Source organism: Artemia franciscana, unplaced genomic scaffold, assembly GCF_032884065.1.
Source record: "Artemia franciscana unplaced genomic scaffold, ASM3288406v1 PGA_scaffold_73, whole genome shotgun sequence".
Lineage (NCBI taxonomy): Eukaryota > Metazoa > Arthropoda > Branchiopoda > Anostraca > Artemiidae > Artemia > Artemia franciscana.
In genome coordinates, this window is record NW_027062708.1 from 194012 (window position 1) to 217437 (window position 23426).

A 23426-nucleotide genomic window follows, 5' to 3' on the forward strand; every position below is an offset into this window, starting at 1 on the left:
CCATGGACCATTATATGTTGCATGTTCAAGAGTCGGTAAACCTGACAATCTATTTATATGCAAAGACAATGGGACAGCAAAGAATGTTGTATATTCGCAAGTTTTACGTAGTTAAAACCATATATATATATATATATATATATATATATATATATATATATATATATATATATATATATATATATATATATATATATATATATATATATATATATCTATCTATATTCACAGGTGGGACATAGGGACACAACTACAATGGCGCGTAACTATTATGGCGCGTAACGACTTACGCGCGCGGGGGGGCTTGGGGGGGGCGCGAAGCGCCCCCACCAACTAGGTGTTGGGGTGGCGCGAAGCGCCACCCCAACAGCTAGTATATATATATATATATATATATATATATATATATATATATATATATATATATATATATATATATATATATATATATATATATATATAAAAATAAGTTGTCTGTCTGTCTGTGTGTCAGGTGACGTCATGTTTCTGTGTCGACTGACGTCATGTTTTCGACTGACGAAATTACGAAATTACATTGGGACACAAATGACGACCAGGACACCGGCACACAGGGAATATAAATGACGACCGGGACACTCAAAGAGAAAGTGACCGGGACACAAGGAATGTTCAATTAGCAATTACCATCAACAAAACACCGTCAACAAACCATCACAAATGACGACCGGGACACAGGGAGTATAAATGACGACCAGGACATAAGTAAAAAAAAACTAAAAAAAAGGTAAAAACTACAAAAAAAATAAAAAGAAAAAAACAAACTAAAAACTAATAAAAAACTAAAAAAGCTAAAAAACTAAAAAAACTAAAAAATAAAAAAAAGGAAACAAAAAGAAAAATAAAGGAGAAAAACAAAACTAAAAAAATAAAAATAAAAAAAAAACTAAAAAGAAAAAAGAAAAAAACTAAATAAACTAAAAAATGTAAAAACCAAAAAAAACTAAAAAGAAAAAAAGGGGAAAAAGACAAAAATTTATTTCATCATTTACCATTTCAAAAACGAATGTATATACAGACTGGGACACCGGAATACAAATGACGACCGGGACACAGGGAATAAAAATGACGACCGGGACACAGGGACACAACTACAACGGGTACGCCGGGGGGCACAGGGGGATATATAAATGACGACGGGGACACAGGGAATGTTCGATTAGCAATAACCATCAACAAAGCTCAAGGGCAATCATTAGAATCATGAGGTATAGATCTGAATACGGATTGTTTTCCCATGGACCATTATATGTTGCATGTTCAAGAGTCGGTAAACCTGACAATCTATTTATATGCACAGACAATGGGACAGCAAAGAATGTTGTATATTCGCAAGTTTTACGTAGTTAAAAACATATATATATATATATATATATATATATATATATATATATATATATATATATATATATATATATATATATATATCTATCTATATTCACAGGTGGGACATAGGGACACAACTACAATGGCGCGTAACTAATATGGCGCGTAACGACTTACGCAATCATTAGAATCATGAGGTATAGATCTGAATACGGATTTTTTTCCCATGGACCATTATATGTTGCATGTTCAAGAGTCGGTAAACCTGACAATCTATTTATATGCACAGACAATGGGACAGCAAAGAGTGTTGTATATTCGCAAGTTTTACGTAGTTAAAAACATATATATATATATATATATATCTATCTATATTCACATGTGGGACATAGGGACACAACTACAATGGCGTGTAACGACTTACGCGCGCGGGGGGGGCTTGGGGGGGCGCGAAGCGCCCCCACCAACTAGGTGTTGGGATGGCGCGAAGCGCCACCCCAACAGCTAGTATATATATATATATATATATATATATATATATATATATATATATATATATATATATATATATATATATATATATATATATATATATATATATATATATATATACTAGCTGTTGGGGTGACGCTTCACGCCACCCCCAAGCCCCCCCGCAAGCGTAAGTCGTTACGCGCCATATTAGTTACGCGCCATTGTAGTTGTGTAGTTGTGTTTTGAACTACGTAAAACTTGCGAATATACAACATTCTTGGCTTTCCCATTGTCTGTGCATATACAAAGCCTTATGTACTTATAATGACGTCATATGCAAACGCTCTTTTTAAAAACAAACAAACATGCATACACACAACTCGTTTTTATATAGATAGATAGATAGATAGATACAATACAAATTAAGTGCGTAAATCTTGCGAATATACAACATTCTTCGCTGTCTAATTTTCGCTGCATATAAATAGATTGTCAGGTTTACCGACCCTCGAACATGCAACGTACAATTGTCCATGGGAAAAACAATCAGTATTAAGATCTATACCACATTTTTCTAATGATTGGCCTTGAGCTTTGTTGATGGTGATTGCAAATGCTAATCGAATTGGGAATTGCAATCTTTTAAATTGAAAAGGCAGATCTGTCATTGATGCAGTTATCTCAGTGTTGGTCATTCTCCAATAAATTCAGAGCTTGGCATCCACTACAATAAGTGTCATGTATAGTACCGTTTACAGTTCTCAAATACTCAAAGGACGTCGGACCGTGTTCATTCACCAAAAACAGGCGTAGAAAGAAGCATTCATGTTGATTGGGGTGAACGGTGTAGAGTCTTCCTATTGTGGTATCTTTGAAGATGGTGGGTTGGCCGTCGACTGACTTATCCTGTTTTTGACGTTCGAATACTTTATTTTTAGTTTTCCACGTGTAATACGAAGGCACTTCAGTATACAGCAGTTTTTTAGCAAAAGAATCATTTTTGCATAGCGAAAAGAAAGCAGTTAACTTTGTATCTGGTGGATTCAGGGCTCTTTGTTGCACGTTGGATTCAGAAAAATAAACACGTTGACCATTCTGTAAATGTACCGCTAAGGGAACAACATTTGGACTACGTTCATGTATCGGAAATGAAAGAATTCGCCAAACAGCTTCATTACTGCTTATGTATCTTCCAGCCTGGTATTTTACGATTTCGTCGATATCTTTGATTTCGGGCTGCAAGCCAAAAACTGCCATGTCACTGCCTTTGTTGACGTATTTACATATGTATTTGATTGCCTTTACGGAGTTACAGTATTCAACGTTTATGTGTGTATTAAATGTTTTTGATAATAATGGGGAATATGGAACAACCCACTGGTTATCTACTTTGATGGTGGTACCGTTGCGCTTCTTTATTATTGCTTTTTTACCGCCATCTTCAGTAGATCTTCTTGTATACTGTGGGTAACTATCATTGCCAGTAATTGTGTTGGGTACTAAAAGTCGAGGATATTGCTTTGTGCACCTTCCTTTGGCCATGCATGGTGAATTTTTGTTCAGTTCACCGCAAGGTCCATGTATCATATTTTTTATAGCAATATCATATAACCCCTTATCGACATTTTCATCAGGTATTTCAGCGGAAATCACATCATCAATTTCGTTAGAAGTAATTTTATAATGTAGCCAGATTAGTATATGTGCGTGTGGCAATCCTCGTTTTTGCCATTCCACTGAGTACATCCAGCATCGCACTGACCCAGGTTGCTCTTGTGATTCCTCGGCACGCTTTCTTTTGGCAATTTCTCTTTGAGACGCAAGCCTAATTTCACGCTGTTGTTGTGATTCCTCGGCACGGTTTCTTTTCTTACTTTCTCTATCAGCCGCAAGCCTGTTTTCTTGCTGTTCTTGTGATTCCTCGACAAGCCTTCTTTTTTCAATTTCTCTTTTAGCAGCAAGTCTGGTTTCGCGTTGCTCTGGTAGTTCCTCGGCACGCTTTCTGTTCTTACTTTCTCTATCAGCCGCAAGCCTGTTTTCTTGCTGTTCTTGTGATTCCTCGGCACACTTTCTTTTCTTGCTTTCTCTATCAGCAGCAAGTTTTTTGGCATAGACTCTTTGAGCAGCTTCCTCGGCTGTTGTCATTGTAAGTTCTTCAGTCCTTTTACAATTAAACATTTTTCCATGAACGAATGTCTTAAATACCTTTAATGACGTCATCGTCATAACAAACATGACGACAACTAACTTCAAGACGACATGACATGATGACATGACGTCACTCGACAGACAAACAGACAACTTATTTTTATATATATACTAGCTGTTGGGGTGGCCCTCCGCGCCCGGACCCCATTTGTGTCCCGGTGTCCCGGTATGTAATTTCATCAGTTGACAAACATGACGTCAGTCGACAAACAACTTCATGACACATACAGCTCAATCCTTATAATGACGTCAGTCGACAAACATGACGTCAGTCGACACACAAACATGACGTCACTCGACACACACACACAGACAACTTATTTTTATATAGATAGATATAAACTAGCTGTTGGGGCGCTTTGCCCCTCCCCGAGCCCCCGAGCGTAAGTCATTACGCGCCGTATTAATTACGCGCCATTGTAGCTGTGTCCCTGTGTTCCTCCTGTGAATATATATATATATATATATATATATATATATATATATATATATATATATATATATATATATATATATATATATATATATATATATATATATATATATATATATATATATATATATATATATATATTTTTAACTACGTAAAACTTGCGAATATACAACATTCTTGGCTGTCCCATTGTCTGTGCATATAAATAGATTGTCAGGTTTACCGACTCTTGAACATGCAACATATAACTGTCTATGGGAAAAACAATCTGTATTCAGATCTATACCTCATTATTCTAATGATTGCCCTTGAGCTTTGTTGATGGTGATTGCTAATCGAACATTCCCTGTGTCCTCGTCGTCATTTATATGTATTAAAAGGGACAGTAAAAAAAGTCCAAAAACGCACGAAAAAAGAACGAAACATAAAACAGTTGAGTGACGTTTGGGGAAAATACTTCCCATCTGAGGGTTCGTTATTGCATTTTTTGAAAAACGGAGTCACAACCACAACCTCTTTCGCTCAAAGGTTTCAAACTAGCTTTTTTTAGGAGCAGAGATTATGACACCTTGCCTTCTTTGAAAATTATTCGCAAGGCTCTTTTTTGGATTGACTCAATTTTGTCTGATTCTTCACGAGAGATGCCAGGGTGCCAAACTGGACAAGTATATTCAATATGCGGGCGGACAAAAGACGTGTACAACCTTAAGGAGTGAGAAGGGGGGACGCTGTATTTATTTGGGAGCTTAAGGAGGGCGATAGACGCATTAGATTTATGAATGATGTCTTTAACGTGGATATCCCACTTTAAATTTGAAGAAATTTTGACTCCAAGTAATTTAACCGAGGACACATAAATTTTTAGGAGGGATAGGACTAAGAAAACAGGGCGAGGATTTGAGGAAACAAATTGCATTGTCATGGACTTAGAGTAGTTTACTGTCATGTGTAAGTCCAAAGATTCACTTTCAATTTCATTGAGGATACTCCTACGCAACAAATAGCTGGATCTTGAAGAAAAATAATAATACCTGCGTCTTGAGAGAATCGCAGTTAAGCTTCTTTGTCATCTTAAATCTTTAAAGATGAAAAGAGTAAAAGAGTAGCGGTTGTGGGTGTTGGTAAAAGCTGAAGGGCCTCATTACAGATGTATATATATATATATATATATATATATATATATATATATATATATATATATATATATATATATATATATCATGCAGTATCAGTTCTCTACGATTCATAGATCTAGATATATATCTATCATAGTCTTATTTGCTGGTAATATAAAGTGGTATTTATGCATAAGTACTCCTCTGGACTTCAACTACGGGAAACAAGTCTTCAATAAAGCATAGATTTTGAGATGTATTTATTACAATCCAGTGTACTATAAATTAAGTGACCTTTTGGGTATAACCTATAAAATGATAGTTTTCAATAAAGCATAGATCCAAAACTATAATATCACATTCTTACGTGCTATTGATGTAAGGTTCTGCACAGGTCAATCTCTGGAAATAAATGTTAGAACAGTAGTCTTCAACAGATAATTTAGAATTATTGCTATCCTAATCACATTTGCAATTGATCTGAAGAGCTGCTTATGTTTAGTGCCTTGAGATAATGATTTTGGAAAATTAGCCCTAGCAATATTCGTCAACGTCTGATTTTCTCATTAATCTAAAGGTTTAGGTTCATGTTCTTTTTAATAATAAAATAAGTTACAAAATGTCCAGAGCCTGGCTGAGAAGACAAATTCGTAATGCATGGGATGGAAAAAACTTCTTTAAATAAATACAACATCCATACTTCACTACAAGCAATTCATACAAGTGTAATTAAACATATTATCCCGTCAATTGCCTGGTCAACAACACCAACCGTTGACTAGTCCAGCGAAATAAATGTAAAAATAAATAAAAGATACCAAGAACCCTGGAGAATGCCCAGGTCCAGTATCATCAAAAACCAGATAAAATGGAAACCAACTTAACATCCCAAAGGCAACTCCCACCAACCAACAACAATTCACTTATCACAAACAAATTTCAATAAAACAATATAAATTCAAGTTTTCGTTTAGTTGTTTTAAGTTTAGGTGTTTCGTTCAGTTGTGTAGGTATTCATTAGGAAATTTATTGCGGACCAACAGTCTCCTATAGAGCAAAAGTTCAGAATTATGCTTATCAAAAAACTTGGAACAATGATGAAACTTATTACATATTTTATACGATAAAGAAATGCCAAGATTGCATATTTTTCTACGCAAATTTCTTTACTATATATAATATCTTATATATTTAGCTATTTCATGTCTGGTTATTTCTTCCAAGTTATTTGATTTCTGTTAAACGCGAGACCCTGCAACAAACTTTTTCGTCAAGTATTCCTTTCGGTCCTGGGTTAATAGCTTTAGGTAACCACAGTGGTGGATCTAGAGCAAACTCTTGGGGGGGGGGCAATATGACAAGAGCGCTAGTGAGAAAAATCTTGGGGTGGGGTTCTCGATTTGACAAGGAACTAGTGAGCAAAACCTTTGGGGCCCAATGTGATGAAGGTGCCAATAATTGACCAAATTGACAAATTTATTCTTAAAAAGAGTAAAAAAAGAAAAAATAACAAGGAAAAAGGGGGTCACAAAAATTCTTGGGGGGACTCGAGACCCCTCGGCCCCTGGATCCGCCGGTGGGTAACTAAGTAGGCTACGCCAGTAGCAATTTATTCTAAAAATTGTTTTTATTTACACTATCTTATATACTATTTATCTGAAGTTCCCTTAATACTTATGTAGCCCACCGGGTTTAAATTGTGTAGCAGTTGTCGTCCATCAAGTATAGATCTAAAAATTTGATTATTACACTATTTAATGCTATTAATCCAGATTGATGTTAAAAGAAAAAAAAATGTTCTCTTGAAAACAAGAATGAACAAACTTGCATCTTTCTTAATGGTCATCTTTTCGTCTTTTTTTTTATTTGCTTGCCAGGGGAAAATAAACAGATACTCATAGGAAATTCTTTGTCTTGCTGCACGTTACCATGGGTACTATATTGTATTTTTACCTGTCAGAATTACTAATAACTTTTCCAACATTGCAAGTTCGATCTTTTTGAAATTTATAATAAGCGTTTTGCCAGTTCTATGTAGCTCGTTATAATATGTTTGCATTAGTTATTTTCGTTTCGTCTTTGGATTTATAAAACTTGCGATGAAGATTGTTTTCGTAAATTGAGCTTGGAAACCTTTTCATGAATTCAAAAGGTAGGCTATTAATGGCTGATGGCTTTCAGTTTTAATACAAGAAGTTTTAATTTATAGTTCATTGCGGGGTAAGGGGTTTTGACTTGATGTCTTCATTGAATTAAGAAGTTAAACCTAGGAAAAATGGCTTATAGCTATTTTTAGCATAAAAATTACTAGATTTTTGTCAAACTGAGAAATAACAATATCAGAGCTAAACATTTCATTTTGAGCGAAACCTAATATTTACACAAAAATCTGATTGCAAGCAGGAGCGTAACGAGGATTTTTGTTTGAGTGGAGGAGGTGTGGTTATTTTTTCGAGGGGAAATTATAAAAAAAAACATCACAAAACACTTCAAAATCTGCTTATATATACTTTTATTACTTTTTTACAAGTCGGGAAAAAATTTGCGGGTGCCGGGGTATATGGTTTTGATGACGAGTCTGAGTTTTCTGTCTGTTGCACTTTCTAAGATATGACCTAATATTTACAGTGGAAAGTCAGGTTCAACTGGCTGTCAACAGCCAAAATATAGTAGAGACACTAGGGTGCTCATCCCAATATCTAAGTTAATCAAAAACAGATTAGCATATGCGGGGAAAAATCGGACTGCTAAAGAAATTGGTTCTCCGAAGCCAAAACCTATTAGGAACGTACTAGCCACAAAAACTAGTATTCATGTATGGCAGAAAATAGACTGACAAAAACGGAAAGGAAACAGAATTTGGAAAACCTTCTGAAAAAATTATGCATCTTAACCTTTTTTCCCCCTTTCTAAAAATGAGAAAAGGCATTATTTGGCAATTTTTCGGAAACATGAAAAAAAGATGCTAGGCTTAGGCAGGGGAAGTCGGCTTATATTTTTAACGTTTTTGGTAGTGTTTTTGAACTTTTTGCAAGTGAAACTTTTGGTATTGTTACATTTTCATTGGCAGTCTGGATATGAGATGAGGTGTTATTTATATTCAGTTTGACATAAAAATATGAAAATTAGAACATGGTTCTCTGCACGAAAAGTAAAGAATTGATCTAAAACTTAAAATGAACAATGACTCAGGTAATATATCGAACAAGTAGAATGAAGTATGATTCGAGCAAACAAACCTAAAACGAGCAGAAATTAAAATTAAAATGAAGACATACTTAGAACGAATTTATACTGTCAAAAGAAAGGCTGGTTATATTGTTTATCTCTAATCCTTTTTAGGCCTGAGTTTCATATGTGCTGCAGAGAAAGCTGAAGACACTGCTACAATTGAAAGTATGTTTTAGTTAGTGATTTTATCCAGGCATTAGATAAAAAAAAATTGTTCAATTGGAATAAGGAGAAAATTAAAACTAAAAACACAAAAATTATGCCGTATTTGACTCATAACTATTCAATACCTCATACTCAATACGTCATTATTTACGCTAAAGTTGAAAAAAAAAATTTCCCAATTCTTCAAAAACAACTCGTTAAAAAAACGGCTGTTTTATTCTAGTATGAAACTTCTTTTTTTTTAAAGTGCTGTAAAACTTCGGTATAAGGGACAGCCCATTCACATACGTTACAATTTCTGTTACTTTTAAATTTTTTATGTTGCTCTTTACTTTCATCTGAGAAAACTAGTTTTTCAAATTAAATTTCTGATCGTTTTTCAAATTATGCCCAGGCCTAACCAAAATATGATGTGGACTACCGCCGCCACAAGCCACCGACGCTTTGCTGTTGAATTTTATGCATTAATAATTGTAAATTGACTGGAAGAGTCCTGAATTGGTAGCTAAAGAATTTATGATTTCTCTGGCACCTGATTTCTTATCCGTAGTGACAAGCGACTAAAGCGATCGATTTCAATTGAAAATAAAATAAAAAATAAAACCAAAAGCGGAACTTTTACAAGGATGCTCCTTTTCATAAGGGCTTTCTATAAAAAGCCCCTTTTCATTGACGGAATAATTTCTTTTCGTTTTATGTTTTTATGTTTCTTCCTAACTTTCGTCTGAAGGTTTTTCTTTTAATTTCTAGTCGTTTAATAAATCATGCCGGGAAATCCCCCTCACTCTTCCACGAAATATTTAACCGAGAAAGTTTTCTTTACATGAAAATTGGTCCCCATGGAAAATATCCCAGCAAAAAAAACAACTCCTCCCAAAAAAATTTCGGTATATTTCCCAATAACGAATTCTATAAAACAATCGGCGAATTGCATAATTTACTTCCTCTTCCCTGCAATTTAAAGTCGAAAGATATTGACTTTCACTGGGTTTCATCTGATCAAATTCGTTTCTGAGGACTTTTAAGGGGGAGTCCCCCCATCTCACCCTTGCTGACGCCCCTGACCCCACCCTCTCTAATTGAAATCACTCACTATTATTTGACAAACTTTTTAGTTGGGCAGCTTTTGTTTTAAATTAGTAAGGAAAAAAGATCCAAGTTGGTAACGCTATCTATTTTTGGCAGTCTAGACTAGCGTATGTTATGTACATGACTGCATTTCTTATGCAAAAGTGTTCCCTATAATGTCCAATTTTCTCGTTCTATTTCGAGTGGTTTGTGGTAACAAGCTGTAAAAGAAGCTTGGAAATATTATATGCACGATGAGAATATGCTCCTTAGTTTAATTTCACATACTTGAAATTTATAAAGTTTAAAGTTACCGCTCAAAAGTTATTTGTATGCGAAAATTTTCTTAATTATACACAAATTGGAAAATTTAGTCCATATCCGTAAAATTACGGTGCTAAACATAGCATTTCCGAGAACTTCGGCACTATAAGTTTTTAGTTCATATATGTGGAAACGCGAAATATTAACTCTTTTTTGATAAGAATGGTCACGGATACGTCTTTAATATTTTTTTCAGTGACGGTTTTCAAACAGTACGTGGTAACGAAATGTAGTAAGGAGCGACCCGGCTCAATAGTAACCAAAACTCTAAAAAATTGAATTTTTTACGAGCCTGAGAAAATTTGCATTATTTAAGAAAATAGGGGGAAACACCCTCTAAAAGTCGTAGAATCTTAACAAAAATAACAACATTAAATTCAGCGTATCAGAGAACCCTACTGTGGAAGTTTCAAGCTCCTATCTACAAAAATGTGGAATTTTGTATTTTTTGCCAGAAGACAAATCACGGGTGCGTGTTTATTTTATTTTTTTTCCAGGGGTTATCGCATTGACCAAGTGGTCCTAGAATGTCGCAAGAGGACTCATTCTAACGGAAATGAAAAGTTCTAGTGCCCTTTTTAAGTGACCAAAAAATTGGAGGGCATCTAGGCCCCCTCCCACGCTCATTTTTTCCAGAAGTCAGCGGATCAAAATTTTGAGATGGCCATTTTGTTCAGCATAGTCGAAAATCATAATAACTATGTCTTTGGGTATGACTTATTCCCCCAAAATCCCTGGGGGAGGGGCTGCAAGTTACAAACTTTGACCAGTGCTTACATATAGCAATGGTTATTGGAAAGTGTACAGACGTTTTCAGGGGGATTTTATTTCGTTTGGGGGTGAGGCTGAGGGGAGGGGGCTATGTTGGAGGATCTTTCCTTGGAGGAATCGGTCATGGGGGAAGAAAAATTCAATGAAAAGGGCGTAGGATTTTCTAGCATTACTATAAGAAAACAATGAAAAATAAACATGAAAACGTTTTTTTCAAATGAAAGGAAGGAGTAGCATTGAAACTTAAAACGAACAGAGATTATTACGCATATGAGGGGTTCTAAAAATACTTTAGCATAAAGAGCGAGGTATTTAGGAGGAGATAAATACCTCGCTCTTTATGCTAAAGTATTTTTTTAGCTGAAAGTAAGGAGCGACATTAAAATTTAAAACGAACAGAAATTACTCCGTATATGAAATGGGTTGTCCCCTCAGCAATCCCTCGCTCTTTACGCTAAAGTTTGACTCTTTGCCACAATTCTACTTTTTAAAACAATTAAAAGCTTTAGCGTAAAGAGCGAGGGATTGCGGAGGGGACAACCCATTTCATATACGGAGTAATTTCTGTTCTTATTAAGTTTTAATGTCGCTCCTTACTTTCAGCTAAAAAAATTAGTTTTTTTATTCAATATTAAAGAAGAGGTCATAGGAAACCGTAGGATTGGTAATTGAGACGATAATTTATCGACGATATGTAACTCGATAAACATCGAGTTACGATGTTTTTCTGTGCTACAAAAGAAATCGTGTAACGGCAAGGTACCAACATTAGCCATCTTGTCGAAGACCTATTTTGGCCTGATTGATGCCAAATGCCATGGAGCGAAAAATCTCAGATTGTCATACAATTTAAAACTTTTGGACAGCTCCTCCTAGTTTCGAACACCATATTTCCGTAAAGTAGTGTACTCGTCACTAAGCGTCCATGGAAAAATTGAATATGTCGTCCATTATTATTGCAAAATGAAGATTTTTGCCTCCTAGTTGGCTTGTTTTGGTAATACGGACAGATTCCCTTGATAAACCTCAATTTAATTAAATACTTTTTGGTGGTATACGTCGTTAGTAAAATCTAACAGAGACCGTGGGAAATAACTGAAACCATGTTTCAAACTTGATTGCAAAAAGAAACAGTCATAATAATTAAAAACTTATTTAAAAACTTTGCTATTAAAGACCAGCTACAAAAAACATAACTTTCGTCCCAACCCAAACCAGAAAAAGTGGTCCCAGCCACAAATCCACCAATATGTCAGGGGGTCGCTACCCCCCGCCCCCTGGATCCGTCACTGTGCATTGTATTCACTTTTGCTGCTAAGCAGAACTGTTCTTCCAACTTGAATTTGCTTAATGATATAACATATAGCACAAACATCTCATCCCATTCTAGAGTTAGCCGGCAAAGCTATATAACTTATTCTACACCATTAGACACTCTAAATTTCACTTCACCATTGTCAGGGTCTTCAATATCTAATAGAGCAAAATCATTTCAAACACTTCGTGGTAACGAACTGTAGTAAGGAGCGACCCGGCTCAATAGTAACCGAAAAAAATTTTGATACCAATAGTTACATCAAAAGAATCAAATTTTAATGTTGATTTTAAATATATAACTTTCATCAAGATCAGTTACACCCATCAAAAGTTACGAGCCTGAGCAAATTTGCCTCATTTTAGAAAATAGGAGGAAACACCCCCCAAACGTCATACAATCTTTACGAAAATCACACCATCAGATTCAGTATATCAGAGAACCTCATTGTAGAAGTTTCAAGCTCCTATCTACAAAAATGTGGAATTTCGCATTTTTTGCCAGAAGACAGATCACGGATGCGTGTTTATTTGTTTTTCGTTTTTTTTTCGCAATAATAAGGAGGGGAAATTTAAGATCCTAACTTCTTTAGGCTGTCGAAATGATATTTCAAGATTGTGCCGTGACAACGGGGCTGAAAAGCAGAATATGTACTTCTTTTACTGTCAAACGTTTGTTTTCAAGTCTTGCTATGGCACTGATGCAAAGAAATTGAAATCATTACTTTTTTTAGGCTGTCTGTTTTGGTTTTTTGGGTTTGCCTTTTTTGTGAAGCGGGGTGGTTTTTACAACATTGTGTTGTTGTTTTTTTAGGGGTTTGTCTAATTGAAAGTAAATGTATGAGAAGTGCAAAATTTTTAGTTTAAGTTTTGGAACTTGGTGAGCCAATGGTGGCCACTTTACTGCCTGTTTTCATCTAATAAAATCTCTGAATTATATGACATATTACCTCCTCTAGTCATCCTAGAACATTAAAATAAAGGCCAAACTCTTTAGAACTTTAATAAAGGTTTGTATAAGTATATGCTTAAAACTAAGTACATTTAAAAGGGAAATTTGAAATCCTAACTTCATCAGGCTGTCGAAATGATATTTCAGGATTGTGCTGTCACAATGGGGCTGAAAAGTAAAATTTTACTTCTTTTTATTGTCAAAAGCTGTTTTCGAGTCTTGCTATGGCACTGAGGTGAAGAAACCGATATCATTACTTTTTTTGGCTATCTGTTTAGATTTTTTGGGTTTGCTGTTTTTTTGTGAACTGGGGTGATATTTACAACATTGTTGTTTTTAAGGGATTTTTTTAATAGAAAGTATGAGAAGTGCTTAAGTTTTGTATTTTGGTGAGCAAATGGTGGCCACTTTTCTTCCTATTTTTATCTAATTAAAGTTCTGCATTATATAACATCAAACCTCCTCTGTTCATCCTAAAAAATTAAAATAAAGGCCAAACTCCTTAAAACTTTAATTAAGGTTCATATAAGTATATACTTAAAAATAATATGAAATAAAAAGTATATGAGTCGAAATATTCCTCAGAGGTCGGAGTAATCATTTAAGAAAAATGGATTTTCGAAAAATTGTTTATAAAAAAAAGGCAAATAACCGTGTACTTATTTTTGTTTTACCTAACTGGTATAGATAGGTCTCTGAATTCTCAGTTTGAATCAGTGGAATGGTATCGATTTTCAAACCTTTACTTATAAAAGGTTAAGAAAAAGTGGAAATTCACATAACTTGAGTTAAACACTGAAACGAAATCCCATTATAATATTACTTAAAAATTTATCACCTTCTCAATACCAACCAGTCACAAAATATAGCTACGTTTTTGTATAGGGGTTGATATATTTGTCCATAAACTGGCCTAAACTGCTATATAATCGCTGAAAATTCTATATTTATTTTGAAACATGCCATCGAATTTCATTTTCAAAATTAGTTGTTTTATAAATCAAAATTTTTAGAGGACAGTTCTCTTACTTAATGCTAAATATTAGTCAAATTTCAAATTTTTGGTTTTCTGCTCAACAAGAATATTGAAATTTAAACTTTGAATTAAATATCTTAAAATCTCAAGGTTAAAAGTTTTTATTATAAGTCGACCACAGCCTGAAACCCTGAGAATTTAAATCACCAATCTATGCCTATCAAATACAAAAATAACAAACACATAATTATTTGTTTTTTTAAAGGCTTATTTCGACTCATATGCTTTGTTTGAAGCACATATCTACATGCATCTTTATTTGAACTCATGTTTTTCTGACGATCTGGTCCCTTATTCGAATATTTTAGGATGAATAGAAGTTGAAATACTAACGAAGAGCTCTAAACCGACATGACTCTAGACTGACAAGACTAGCCATTATAAACGTTTGCCGAAATATTGAGGTAGACATCGACCGTGTAATAAATAGATATGGCAGGAGTGGAAATACAGAAAAAGACTTTTTCTTCCAAAATTTTGAATTATGTAATCTAAGCAAAATATATCGAACTTAAAAAAAGGGAAAGATACGTTGTTGTTATGAAGAGAAAAATTTTAATGAGTAAATTTTGAGATTTCGTCAAAGTTAACACTGTTTATTAAAACACTATTTTTAAAAAGAAACAGTGACTAGTTAATGCTTTATTGCCTATACTTAAAACCCTTGTTTTAAATGTCTCCTTTGTATTTCCGTCTATTCTTTCTGTTTTTCTTGTTACAACCCTTAAAGAACTAGTATTTAATGTTTAATATATCTTCTACGAATATACAAGTTGTATCTTTATCCTCTACTCCTACTCTTCATTGCCACCATAGTTACTAATGATGCCACGAAGTTGGGCGACTTGCTAAGTGGTTTGACCTATACAAATTGTCACAAAGAGTGTATGGCCCCAAAAAGACGGTTCTAGACCAATTTTTTTGACAGTAAAAAGCTTAACTCACTATCTATAGTGGTCAGAAGTGTAAATGCAAAAAGAATATGCAGAATAAATTAAGTATCATTTTTTAATGGATGGTGAACAGCATTCTATTCCTTTTTTATGTAGGGGTGGTTTTTATAACTTATCATTTTTATATTAGTATTTTGATACCATTTTAATTTCAACATATTTTCTAGAACTTTAACCATCACCAGATTTAAGATTAAATTTCCAACCATTTCCACTACCTACCTACGACACATTTAAATTGCGGGTATCTCTTTGTTCGCAAGTTTATTGAAGCAACCTATTATGTGCCCTCCCCTAAAGAAAATCCTGTATCTGCCCCTGATACTGCATATGGGAGATAAGGAGATAAGATATTTATTCCAAAAAGATCTCTATTAAGCCTTCAAAGGGCCGAATTCGGATTTCGGAGTCGACAAAATACATTGTTAAACTAACAAAGCAAAATAAACAACGAAAAATGAAAATCATAATGAACAATCAAATTATGAGTCAATAAAAAACTGTAATAAGTTAATTAAAAAGTCAAAAAGAAAAAAAAACCGGTCAAACTAAACTTGAACAAATACAAGTCAGAAAAAAAAGCAAGGGGGCAAGCTAAGCAAATAATACAGAAAAGAACAAGACAAATATATATATATATATATATATATATATATATATATATATATATATATATATATATATATATATATATATATATATATATATATATATATGTATATATATATATATATATATATATATATATATATATATATATATATATATATATATATATATATATATATATATATATATATACATATATATATATATACATATATATATACATATATATATATATACGTACATATATATATATATATATATATATATATATATATATATATATATATATATATATATATATATATGTGTGTGTGTGTATATGTATATATATATATCTACAAATTAAAAGGGACAGCAAAAAAGTCCAAAAACGCACAAAAAAAGAACGAAACAAAAACACAGGATAAAAACATAAAATCAAAAGGGAAGCTAAACCAAAAGAGGGGGGGGGGCAAGCAAATAAGTGCAACGATCTGGGCAGCACCTTACCAAAAAAAGGGAGAAACTAGTTGGATATTTTATTCGTTTTTTCTGTGATGAAGGGGACAAACGGTTTTTTCATATCTGGAAGTAACGCAGCGAATGGGGGATAAGACTGGGATGGGCTCAGAAACACTTCGAGGCTGTCGTAATCTGGATCGGGAGTGACGTTTGGGGAAAATACTTGTCATCCGAAGGTTCGTTATTGCATTTTTTGAAAAAAACGGAGGCACAACAGCAACCTCCATCGCTCAAGGGTTTCCAAACTAGCCTTTTTTAGGAACAGAGAGTATGGCATCTTGCCTACTTTAAAAATTATTCGCAAGGCTCTTTTTTGGATTGACTCACTTTCGTCTGATTCTTCACGAGAGATGCCAGGGTGCCAAACTGGACAAGCATATTCAAGATGCGGGCGGACAAAAGCCGTGTACAACCTTAAGGACTGAGAAGAGAGGACGCTATATTTATTTAGGAGCTTAAGGAGGGCGATAGAAGCATTAGATTTATGAATGATGTCTTTAACGTGGATATCCCACTTTAATTTTAATTAATTGTGACTCCAAGTAATTCAACCGAAGACACATAAATTTTAAGAGGGATAGGATTAAGAAAACAGGGCAAGGATTTGAGGAAACAAATCGGCATTATCATGGACTTAGAGGGGTTTACTGTCATTTCTAAGTCCAAAGCCTCACTTCCAATTTCATTGAGGATGCTCATAGGGTCGTTTATTAAATTTCTGAAGCAACTTTCAACAATCGTTAGGTCATCAACAAATTTCCTCCGGTCAGGAACTTTCTTCGCGAGGTTGTTGATCATGACTGAAAAAAGGAGGGGGCCTAGGAGAGTTTCTTGGGGTATGCCATCGTAGATAGGGAGAGGATTTGAGTAATGATTCTGGTATTTATGATCTTAATAATGATCTATTTGTTAAAAAGAAGGAAACAAATTTTACCAGTAAGGGATCGATATTTAGCTCTCTTACTAGTTTCTAAAATAAAATATTGTAGTTAACAAGGTCAAAGGCTCTCCGGAGGTCAATGGAAATTAAGTTTAGCCAGGAATTAGGCTTTTCGAGGATTTTTCCCGATATGGTCAATAAGAGAAACGAGGTAGTGGGAAGTAGAAGTTGATTTTAGGTTTACGAATCGCTTCAGGTCAGTAAGAATACAAAGATTACAATATACAAAGATTACAAGACGGATGATATACATTAGTGAAAAATATTGAAGACAACGATCTAAATCAATCTATAGAAAAGAAGTACAGTGACTTCGGAAATATGTTTGATTCTAGAAGATGATTTTCTACAGTTTTCTCTTCAAAGGAAAATATTTTTTCAATGGATACTAAACGATATAATACGAAGTGAATCGCTGTCTTTGGACTATTACATGAACCGTTTACGTTGTTGCCCAGATGCATTTAATCAACTTATTGATATTCAACTTATTGATAATCAACTTGAATTGAAACAAAATTAAATGATATTGTGATTTTGCTTTTGACCACTACCTAGACAGCCATTTTGCAAGGCAAAAGAACTAACCTGTAAACTAGTGTCTAAACAGGTTTTGACACTCCTTCTTCTCATAGAAGACTTTTATTTTCCCCAGTCAGTTTCTTTTTGGAAGTGAGACAGTCAAAATCGAAAAATGTATTACACATGTCCCTTATGATCGTATACATTGAGCAAAAGACTTTAATTCCTTCCCTGAACGGACTTGTAGCTCTCACATTAGATGTTTCTTATGCTCGAATTGTCACTATGATAAATGTGATCAAAGGGAAAATACCTGCCCTGGCATGATTGCAAGAAACCCTAAACGTGATTTCAGTTTATACTTAAGAGACTGGTATCGTCATGGTTTTAAATAGTTTTGGGAAGAAGAACCTGGTTTGAACTTCAATTGCTGGAATAATATGAGAATCTGGTTTCTACGACATCAGTGTGAAGATACGGCTACTATGATTATAAGACTATAGACTTTTATTTGGCTGTTATAGAAAGTGATTCTTCATATGAGAATTTTGTGTGTGACATTGCTTTAAATAAGCAAATTGAAACATGTGAATTTTGTAATATGAATCAAAATAGTATTATGGACTTTACGAAGAGATGTTATAAAAATGAATTTATAATATATTCTAGAAAATGTGATCCTGACTAAAGTGAAATAAGTGAAAGAAGAAATCCAAAGGACCCAGTGTTTTGCACATACAAGTTTTATTAAAAAACAAAACTTACAAACATTTTTAAAGCATTTGCCTGTTAAGGGCACTAAAATTCATATTATACAGGTAAGAAAGAGTATTTTCAACTGGAAAATCGTTCAATCGAGGACTGTCACCATAAATGCTAAGAAGTTCATTGTAAGCATATCCAAGACGTCAAAAAATAAAATATAATAGAGCATGAAAACCACAGTTTTTTGGTTGATAAATCTTGTACTCGCTTCCAACCTTTAACTCGCCTCTGGGCACTAAAATTTACATTATACAGCTAAGAAAGAGTATTTTCAACTAGAAAATTGTTTAGTCGAGGACTGTCACCATAAATGCTAAGAAATTCACTTTAAGTATATCCACGACGTAGAAAAACAAAATATAACAGTGCATGACAACCTCAGTTTTTGGTTGATAAATCTTGCACTCGCTTCCGATTTCGAACAAAAAATTCCGTTTGTTAAAGAAAGCTTCTAACGGGAGGCGTGTAGAAAGCATACGGTAGACCAAGAGGGTCAAAAAATGCAATATTCTTCGCTGTTTGAAAGATGCTTAGCCAATGCCCCATCTTTACAACTGATGGGCTACTATTAAAAATTAAAGGAATATAGTTAAAACTTTGAATATGATTAAGAAAATCTGAAAGTATGCAATGGGGTTTGTATATGGACACGTAAGGATCCAAACTGAACATGTTGATTATTGAATTTGTATACATGGTGCCAGACCTAATAGAACACTGTCATCAGGAGTAACTTCCCAATAGGGTTCAAATTGATTTAGTGAAATTAATGTAGTACTCTTCTCCAGTGGTTTTGCAAAGGTACATTCTAAAAGCACTGTTCCCGTTTGAAAAAGAGATAATATCTTGGGTATCGGACAAATCCAGTAGAATGATACCACGAGTTTTTACAAATATTTCTTTGGTTATACCATTTTCAAATAATTGTGAATCTTGAGCTAGAGATTGTATTGTCAATTCATATAAGGTCCTGTAGAGTTTATCAATGGACAAATTGTAGAAAGGAGTTCTATTTACTTTACATACAAGAGATGAGAGTCAAAACATTCCAAATTTAGGTGGAGAATTTGTCAAAGACCCAACGGTACTATCACTTTTTGAAAATGCAAAGCAAGTTTTGAAGGAATTTCACCATTGATAAATGACAAATCAGTGTAGGTGCGTGTACCCGTAGCAATATTTCGATGACTCGTGATTGTAAAAGGAAAGAGTAATTTGATATTATTTTGACTGGCTCTTAATTTTTCCATTGCCAAATCAAGATAACTCATTAATTGCTGTTTTCGCACATGAAATGTTGCCGAGTTGAGAAAGAATGCCACATCGGGTACAGTGCCATTTACTTTTCACAAAATAGAATTGGATTGAGCAAAGTGTAGCTTTATATCAATCTTAACATTGGGGGGCAACTATTCAGGTATATTAATTATCTCATTGTATATTTTCACAACCAAGCGAAAATCTTAAGTTGTCCAATCTCTAAGTATATTGGTAGTGTCAGTGTCTGTCATATATTCAAATCCAATAGACATACCTCTCATATTCGCATAGGACATTGGAGTCATCAACATGAAAATGTATATAACTCGTATAACTTGAAAGATTGCTGCTTTTGCTCACCAGTGTCCCATTTATTTTGACACGGATTATTGTAAATAAATTGTGTAGTAAACAGTTTCGTATGAAAAACCCTCGGCTGCACTTGGTTTTTCGTTGTTATATTTTTTTAACAATGACATGTAAATCTAATAATATAGAAGTCAAATATATGAATCGAACTTCACTGGAATAAATTCAAAAATTTGTGTTTTTAGAGAGTGGTTGTTGCTTATAAAATTGTTCACATTAACCATGTTTTACACTCAGATAAACATTCTTCCTATTGTACAGATTTAGAGACGAGTTGACTGAAAGGTAAGATTCTTTATGCGGCAGATATGGTATTTCTAGGAAATGAAATCCTTTTCAATCAAACAAGTTTTATTTTTGGTTTCTTCTTTGACAAGAGTGATGTTTCACGCTTCCACCCTGAATTGAAACCGATGATTGATGACGTGTCTCTCACCCTTTTTGAACCTTTTTCGCTTGGTCGTATTTTCAGTCACTCGCCGAGGGATCGCGTGCTGGACCTGGGATTTTTGTAAACACTTTCTTTAAAATCCTTCCCAGAGCCCCTACCATGCAGTGTAGAAGATGCAAAATCAGTGGCAACTGGTGTAATATGTTTTTTTAGCCAGGGGTAATGCAGAGTGAAAACAACTTAGCAAACCGATTGCCGAGACCAAAACTGGACGTTGACGAACTACCCTCGTAATAGTCCATTCTGTTACCCAATTGTCGTGGTCGAAGAGTAGCAATATATCCAGGGGCAGATCCAGCCTTTCTTTCTATCGGGGGGAGGGGGCTATTCTTACCGAAAAGAGGGGGGGCAGTGTCCTTTTTGTCGTCCACAAGGCTGGCTTTATTTTTCACGTTTTAAGTCTCCCTGGAGGTCTCTTGTTTAACGAAAATGTGGTTTTCATATATTACAATAATGATTACAAAAACAGTACTTGGTCAACTGACAACTGTTTACAAGCAAAATTCAAGCTTCCTGGCTCCACTGTTCGCAAACCTGTCGATTACTCTGCCAATGCTGATATCGATGTCGCGGTGCACATTAAGGAAGGCCAAACCACTGAGTCTAGTTTGCCCCATCTGTGCTCTGAGCCAGGTTTTCAGTTTGCGTAACTTTGAGAAGCTACGCTCGGCAGATGCTACGCTCACTGGAAGAGATGTAGAAATATCTAATGAGTTGACATAAGGATATAGGTGTCTGTCACATTCCTTTGCAGTTCCTTCCACTGAACTAGGAAAAATACCTCCTTCTCTCTTAACCCGAAGCCATCTACTTCTCCACACATGCACCTCTGCCAAAATAAGTGTTGCCCTGGTGGACGGCACGGTTAAGCCAAGAAGTTGACCGTACATGCTGGAGATCTCTTTGACGAAAGATTGCAGCAAATTATCAGTACAATTCACAATATTTGATGGCAGCAGTACGGTTAACCGGAAAGAGTTCAGCGTGTCTCTTGAGAATCGACTCTTTCAGTCACTTATGACTGAGTCGAGCATAGGTATAAAAACAACACGTCAATAATATCCTTCAGGCGTAGTAATAGGAAGATTATTTCGATGAACCTGTCTTTGTGTAATCCTTGGAACTTCAACAGCCAATTGGATTTTATCTGAAAATTCTTTTACTTGCTCGAATACTAATGCGAACTCTTCGTCCCACGTTTGCCGTCGCTTTGCGAGAACCTCCAAAAGATCGGAAACGTGGGCATCGGTAGCGCCCAAGTCTAAAGTCTTTTTCTTGAATAGCCGAATAAGAGGCAAGGTCAGAGCGCAAATACTGTGTAGACACTGAAGGGAAACCCCAAATTCCGCACTATATAACGCTGTGACAAGCGTCTTTGCCTTCGGAGCGGTCACTGATACACTCAAGTGACTAATGTGTTCCAAAGACTGGATGATTTTTGGAAGTTCGGACCCAAACTGCATAAGTGACTCCTGTCGCTCGATCCACCTCGTCTCGCCGATTCCCTTGAGCAGAGCTTTTAGAACCTTATTCAAGACGTAATTTCCCCTCGCAGATGCATTAAAAAAATGCAACAACTTCTTTTAAAATGCCTATGGCATTTCTGATGCTCGAAACAGCTGAGCTTCTTGACAAAGAAAGGTTCAGGGTGTGGTTAAAGCAGGGACAACGAGACGCATTTTTAGCTTTTATCTGAATTTCAACTACAGCACCACAGTTATTTGATACCATCATTGCACACCCATCCGTACCGATTCCAACACAGTCAAGTAAATTCAAACCCATTTCTTCTAAAAGGCTTAGAACTAGCTGGCCAATCACTCTTCCGTTAACAGTCGACTCTTTGTCTGAAGTGGAAGGTTCAAAGGTGGCATGATGAACGCCAAAAAAACCTATGAAGTCCTCGCGTCTATGGTTATCAAAGGCACAGCAGAGAGCTAAACTAAGTTGCGTTGAATGTGACACATCTGTTGTCTCATCGAAAATGATGCTGTAATACCTTGCTGACTTTACTCTTTCTAGAATGACACCTATAACTTCTTTCGCACAACACTCAATCAACTGGTTTTGAGTTGTTTTGCTGATGTAGGTAGCATTTGTTTTCAGATTTTCTTTTACTTTACTGTCGCCACTTTTAGTACGATAACGTAGTAGTTCTTGGAAGTTTCCTTCATTAGAAAGCGGCATGTCATCAAAGTTTAACCTGCCATCATGCTGCCAAAGTTGCCAAAGTTTAAGCTGCCAAGTGGAATATTCTGCCTTCCTAGACATATTATTGATTCCAGAATCGGATTAAGCCTCTCTCGGTTTTCTGTTACTTACTTCATTCGCTGTTCGTTGACACGATTATTTACAGATTCGTTCGGAGAATGGTAGGCTCTTAGAAACGACTTTCCAGCCTCTACTGCGTCATGATGGTACTGGGAAGCATAATGTACTGTCAGGTCTCCATCTTTTCCCAGTAACTTAGCAAATTTTGTGACAGGCTTTGTGACAAGCTTTTGTAGGGGAACCTGTCTGTTTGAACCCCCCGCTAGCCCCAATTACAAAAAGAGGGCAGTATTTGCAAAAAAGGTCTTTCTGGGCAACAGAATATACAA

At 35.0% G+C, this 23426-nt stretch overlaps 1 protein-coding gene and 1 long non-coding RNA gene across 6 annotated transcripts in view; one reads left to right on the forward strand and one right to left on the reverse strand.

The window, feature by feature from the left end:
- The window catches only part of LOC136042157 (uncharacterized), a 276004-nt gene that overhangs the window by 140219 nt on the left and 112359 nt on the right, over positions 1-23426 (forward strand). The window contains exon 1 of one of the 5 annotated variants that reach the window (XM_065727081.1): positions 7294-7747. The exons of the other annotated variants lie outside the window; for them this stretch is intronic. The gene's annotated coding sequence lies outside the window, so the exon portion shown is untranslated. Of the gene's footprint in view, positions 1-7293; positions 7748-23426 lie in introns of those variants that run through there. 5 annotated transcript variants of the gene reach the window in all.
- The window catches only part of LOC136042159 (uncharacterized), a 60072-nt gene that overhangs the window by 17658 nt on the left and 18988 nt on the right, over positions 1-23426 (reverse strand). The window lies entirely within an intron of this gene.